General features: G+C 36.4%; 1 pseudogene; it reads right to left on the bottom strand.

Annotated features, from left to right (window-relative positions):
- Positions 1 to 1,026: 1,026 nt before the first annotated feature.
- On the bottom strand, positions 1,027 to 1,169 carry LOC128096335 (60S ribosomal protein L39-like; annotated as a pseudogene).
- Positions 1,170 to 6,269: the final 5,100 nt, after the last annotated feature.

The following is a 6,269-nucleotide window of genomic DNA, read 5'->3' as shown; positions in this document are numbered from 1 at the left end:
TGATTCACACTTCTGGGGGGAGAAAAATAATCACCAATCTTTCCCAGCTGTGAATGCTCTTAAGCTATCATGATGACTGGATGACTGGCCAAGATATGCCAACTGATGCAGCAGTGATACAAACCTTAGGAAAATAACCTGCCACTTTTTGATTAAATTTAAGACCCACTTTACAAGATAGATCTTGCTATGTCTGTCATAGGCTGTAGGGGAGAACTTAATACTGTTATTCTGTTAAGTGGACATAGTATTAAACTGCACCCCTAAGTACTATCTTCATACTAATAGATAGTCTGTACCTCAAAGCCCTCACCAGACATTCATATTCTTCAGCAGATAGCTATTAATTCAGAGGCCCACAGTCAACATGCAGAGAATAAGAAGCTCAGGAATGCTTCTCCTAAATGGGGCATTTATACCGATCTTCTTCCAAAGCCCTGCAATCACCATGGAAGAAAGAACAGAGAGAGTATAAGGGCCAGAGGTAGTAGATGAATGTAACAACACAGTGTTTTCTAGATAATAAGGGACTGTTGAAAGAACAGAGAGAGTATAAGGGCCAGAGGTAGTAGATGAATGTAACAACACAGTGTTTTCTAGATAATAAGGGACTGTTGCACACATGACCTCCTAGTGGCTGTGATTGTATATGAGCTACCTGTACAAGAGATCAAGCTGGACAGAAAGCATGGATAGGAAGAGTGTTGTGAAGTCCCACCCTTACCTGAGAAGATAGTGGCAATTAGTGGCTGCTGGAACTGGAAGAGACAGTTTTCTTCAGGGATATGGCCCTTGAGAGTTCACCTATCTTTTGTTAGATGGCTCTACATCCCTGCATATACTGACAGCCCTAAGTGAACACAGTGTTAATTTTTTTGGAAGGTTCTACATTTTGTTACTGGACAAACTACTCCCCCAACTTAAAACACGACCAAGTCTTCAGGTTAAAATGTTGAACTCCATGTTGTAGGATTGCTTGATGACCCACAATTCAGTATAAACTCTGTCTTGCCATTGTGTGAATCCTTACAGACCCTGCTTTGTTCTCCTCCAGTGTTGTACCATATTTTGTTACCAGTTTTCATCCGAATCCACTGAGGAATAGGATGATTTTGCTTTTGTTTCTTGGCCAGGAATCGCTTGATTCTGAAAGTCTTGTGAGAAGACATGGCTAGAAGCCAAGTCAGGAGTCCACTGCATGATGGAGGAGGGTGCTTTTTGTTTTTTTAAAGCACATAAACTTGGGAACAAAAAGTAGTGAGGAGATGGGGAAGGAACTGGAGTATAGGGGATGGGGGATGCAGAGTGAATTTGGTAATTTTTTTTTTTAAAAAGCGTTAACATTTAAAAATAAAAATAAATCTTTAAAAAAGTAAAAACAATTCTAGCCGTCACTCCTCCCATTTTTGGAGACAATGTCAGCTGTGACCTACTCTATTGGAAGTATTAATATCTGTTTCTCTCATCTTCATTTGAGAAGAGTCTGTGAATCAGCCTGGTTCAAGGCTCACTGTAGGATGGTCTGAGGACTTGATTGTGACATCACTACAGGTCAGCTTCTCCTGCCTAACCATCCACATAATTTTGTCATGGGCATTGTTCCAGAGGACACAGTTCTTATGTTTAACAATAGTCTTCACTCCTGTCCCCAACATTATACTGTTTTACTCTAAATGAAAGAGAAATATTGCTAATATGTAAATAAATCCTACTACTTGAGACATTTTGCTAAGAAGTTCTGATTCATTCAGTCATTCAAATTTCAAAACCATATAAAGTAAGGCTAGTCATGATGGTGCACACCTTTAATCCCAGTACTCAGGAGGCAAGAGGCAGGCTGATGTCTATGAGCTAAAAGCCAATCTGGTCTACCTAGCCAGTTACAGGCCAGCTAAGGCTACATGGTCAGACTATATCTGGAAACATAACAAAACAACAACAATAGCAACAACAAAAACCCTTATAGGGTGAAAATTACTGTAAATGAAAGTTTTTGTCCCACCAGCAGCTTCCAAATAAACACACAGAGGTTTAATATTAACTATAAATGCTTGGCCAATAGCTCAGGCTTATTAATAAATAGCTCTTACATTTTAAGTTAACCCATATTCCTTATTTACACTCTGCCACATTGCAGTACCTTTATTTATGTGGTACGTTCATCTCCTGTTCCCTCTGCATCTGGGTGATGACTCCAGATTTTACCCTTCTTCCTCCCATCATTCTCAGTTTGGCCCTCCTATTTAACTTTATCCTATTCAGCTATTGGCCAGTCAGCTTCTTTATTAACCAATGACAGTAATGCATATTCACAGTGTACAGAAGGATTATTCCACAGCAAATTACTATTATTATTTATTATTTTTATATTTTATATATTATATATGTATATTATATTTTATATATTATTATTGCTGTTTAAGTGAACATTTTTCTCCTAAAAGAATTATATAAATTGCATAGATATATAGCAAAGAGACAGCAAAGATAGGTTTTGAAAAATATCTGCCACAGAGCAGGCATTATGCCTTTAGTTACTCAGTAACTCTACCTCCCACTTCTCCAAAACACAGATTGAATAACTGAAAAGGATTGTTTGGAAGGAGAACAATTAAAGTTTTGTGGCTTTGCAAATCAATGAAATATTTAGAAAATTAGATTTTACTCCATATTTACATTCCAAAGAGACTTCTTTTGTAAAACCTATCTCTCATTTTAAAATTATACACATTCAATGCCACACCTACATGTTAGATATGACCCATTAGCTTTGGAGAAAATGAAATTTTTTGATAATTAATTATATGCAAAACCATCTGTGCCTATTTGTTAATGAGATGATTTTTCTTGGAATCAACAATATTACAGTGAAATTGTATGTCATTAATTTGTTAAACGTTTATAACTATTGTAGATGTTAACTGGAACTCTATCTCTTATGCATAGAAATGTGAAAAGCCAGATTCTTTTATAGTTTAAGTGTGTTTCAAACATAATTGGAAAAGCTACAGACTGATCATATCTACTGAGAAGAAATGAACTGTTAAGTTTTTAAGTAAACCAACTTAAAATATTTTCTTCATTAAGTACAAATAAATCCAGTTTACCTTAGAAAAATTTTAAGGTAGACAACCCTGATATTAGTTTTCTTCTTTGATACATAACAAACAACTTTGGTATCTATTTATATGCTTATATAATGTTGCTGAGTTTTCATAATTCTTGTTTCCTTATTGTGATTATAAAATAGCTAATGTAGAGTCATTAATTTCATTTTTTTTCAGACACATAAACTGGACATCGGGCTAAGATGAGCTACAAGTTCATCAGATCAACCTCTTTTCTCACTGACATGAACATGCAAAGGTCCTCTTGTCTTGGTTGTGTCCTTTCTTATTGCCAAATTTTAGAGATATAATACTTTTCTTTCCCTTTCTCCAGACTATTTCCTGAAAAAGAAATATGGCTGACAAATTTGTTTTCAAAGCATTTAAACACTACACCTGGATCCTTTCATTTGGTATCTTTTTACCCATGCAAGGTTGTCAATGCAATTGCAGATCTGCAGAAATTCTTCTTATTGGGACATTCCCTGTCATGGCCACAGATAAGAAGTTTCAGGATCATTACCTAGTATCCCTCCAATTCACATTATGCATTGGAGAAAACCCTCTCTCAGATTCTATAATGCTGAAAGTTGTTCTTTTCTTTTTGTTACCTTTATTGATTTTTTTTCAAATGCAGTCGTTTATCAAAGACTCAATCTTACTTCTCACTGCTTCTTTCTCTATATCATATCCTTTAGCAGCTTGAATGCTGCCATGAGAGGCGGTATAGCACAGCACTTAAAAGTATCTAGAGAGAATTGAATTTGAGTCCTACCTCCTATGTTCATTAATTCTGTGATTTTGAGAAACTGTTCATCTCATACGGGTCAAGTGAGTTTGTCCTGTCTACCTCAGAGAGAAAAAGTATGCAAAGTGCTTAACCATGGAACTCCTAGCTTTTTTATTTTAATACAATTTAAACTCCTCATTAAACTGCTACAAGAGTGGCCATTTGGCTGCTTCCTACCTCCAGGCTAGAGATATTGATGGGGAAGATTATTTGGGAGCAGAGCAGATGGAAAGAAGCAGATGTATCAAAGACGAGGTTTAAAGTAGGGATTTACCAGAGAGAGCGTTAGCTGAGAGATTAGGGCAGGATGCGGAAGGAAGGTTGTACTAACATAACTGAAGTCTGAACCCCATGAACATAATAGAGGCTATTGTTTACTGAGATGGAGAACACTACAAGATTCTGGCACAGATTATAAATTACACTTGGGGCATGTGGGATACTACATTTTCCCCATGCGTTTGTCTAGATCAGCAGATCTCAACCTGTGAGTCATGAATCCTTTTGAAGGTCCAATATCAGATATCTTGCATATGAGATATCTACATTATGATTAATAACAGTAGCAAAATTACAGTTATGAAGTAGCCACAAAATAATTTTATGGTTGAGAGTTGCCATAACATAAGGAATTGTCACAGAATTAGGAAGGTTGAGAACCACTCCTCTAGATGAATTAACCAGGCAGTTAATTTACCAGTAGTTTGTAGCATCAAGTAAACAAGTAGAAAAATAAACCCTGAGAAATATTTTGAGAAATACATACATACACACACACACACACACTCTCTCTCTCTCTCTCTCTCTCTCTCTCTCTCTCTCTCTCTCTCTCTCTCTCTCTCAAACCACCATCACCACTACCACCACAACTGAAAACACAAGTCAGAGTTGATAAGCATATTTAGAACATAAGTGTAAATATTAACACTACAATTAGGTTTAGAAAGATGAACAGGTACCTCAGAGTATATGCATACAATATTGGTTGCCCTAAAAATGAAACCAAGAAACCCCACATAAATGTTAAAAAATATTAAAGATATGCTAGAAGAAAATTTTTCTTAAAAAAGCAACCTCACAGAAAAGGAAGAAAGTTATCTGTGTTGCTGATAATATGGTGTTATACATTGGAAAACTAAACTACTAGTGCTGAGAAATGAATTCACTAAAGTAGCATGATACAAAATCAAAATACAAAACCCAGTAGCTCCTCTATACACCAACAGAGAATTTATTGAGAAACAAATCATGAAACCAACCTCATTCACCTTAGCCACACAGAAAAATACACAGACTAAATATAACTAAGAGAGTGAAAGATTCCTGAAATGAAAAGTATAAAACAAAGAAGAAAAGTGAGACACTTGAGAGAGGAAAGATTTCCTATGTTCATGGTTTAGAAGAATTAATATTGTCAAGTGTCTAGACTATCCAAAATGGTCTAAGATATAATGCAATTATCATTAAAATGACACTTTTCACACACACACACACACACACACACACACACACACACACACACACACACACACCCTAAAATACATGTAGAAGCAAAACCAATCCTAAACTGCTAAAGCAATCCAGAACAAAATAAAGTAACACTTCATTTCTCACAAGACCTGACTTCAACTCATAATACAGAGCTGTGGTAACAAAACCAGCATGGGACCAGAATAAAACCAGACATACAGACCAGTGCAACAGAATAGCCAGTCCACCATTCAACCCCACATATCTAAAGTCATTTGATTCTTGATGAAGGTACCAAAAACACAGACAAAGGTACCAAAACCACAAAGGCACCAAAAACACAAACAAAGAAAAACAGAGACTACCTTCTTAGCAAGTGATGCTGGGAAAACTGGATACACATGTGCAGACCTCAAAATATGGTGCCATCTTTATGTAAAAAGTGGTTCAAAATGAATCAAGCAGCTTTCTGTAAGATCTGAAACTCTGACTCTATTAGGAACACTTCCGAATATTGGCATTAGTAATGATATTTTTTGAACCAGACTTAAGCACAGGGAAAAATGGGATTTCCAAAGGAAACAGCAGAGTGACATGACAGCCTGTAGAATGGCAAAAATGATTTATCAGCTTTTTGAAAGAGTATCATTTTGTAAAAGTGAAATATACCTAGGACTGTGACATGACTCATCAGGTAAAGCTGTTTGCTGCCAAGGCTGACAAACTGAGTTCAACCCCTGGGACATACCAGGAGAGAACTGCTTTTGGCAAATTGCTTTCTGACTGACACATACATGCACCACTACATGTTTATGAACACATTCTCTCTCTCTCTCTCTCTCTCACACACACACACACACACACACGCACATGCACTAAATGTTTTAAAAGAAAAAGAAAGT

Source organism: Peromyscus californicus, unplaced genomic scaffold (genome assembly GCF_007827085.1).
Source record: "Peromyscus californicus insignis strain IS unplaced genomic scaffold, ASM782708v3 Scaffold_5__1_contigs__length_169319896, whole genome shotgun sequence".
Taxonomy (NCBI): domain Eukaryota; kingdom Metazoa; phylum Chordata; class Mammalia; order Rodentia; family Cricetidae; genus Peromyscus; species Peromyscus californicus.
The sequence above is the reverse complement of the archived record's forward strand: the minus strand, read 5'-3'. Positions and strand labels throughout refer to the sequence as shown.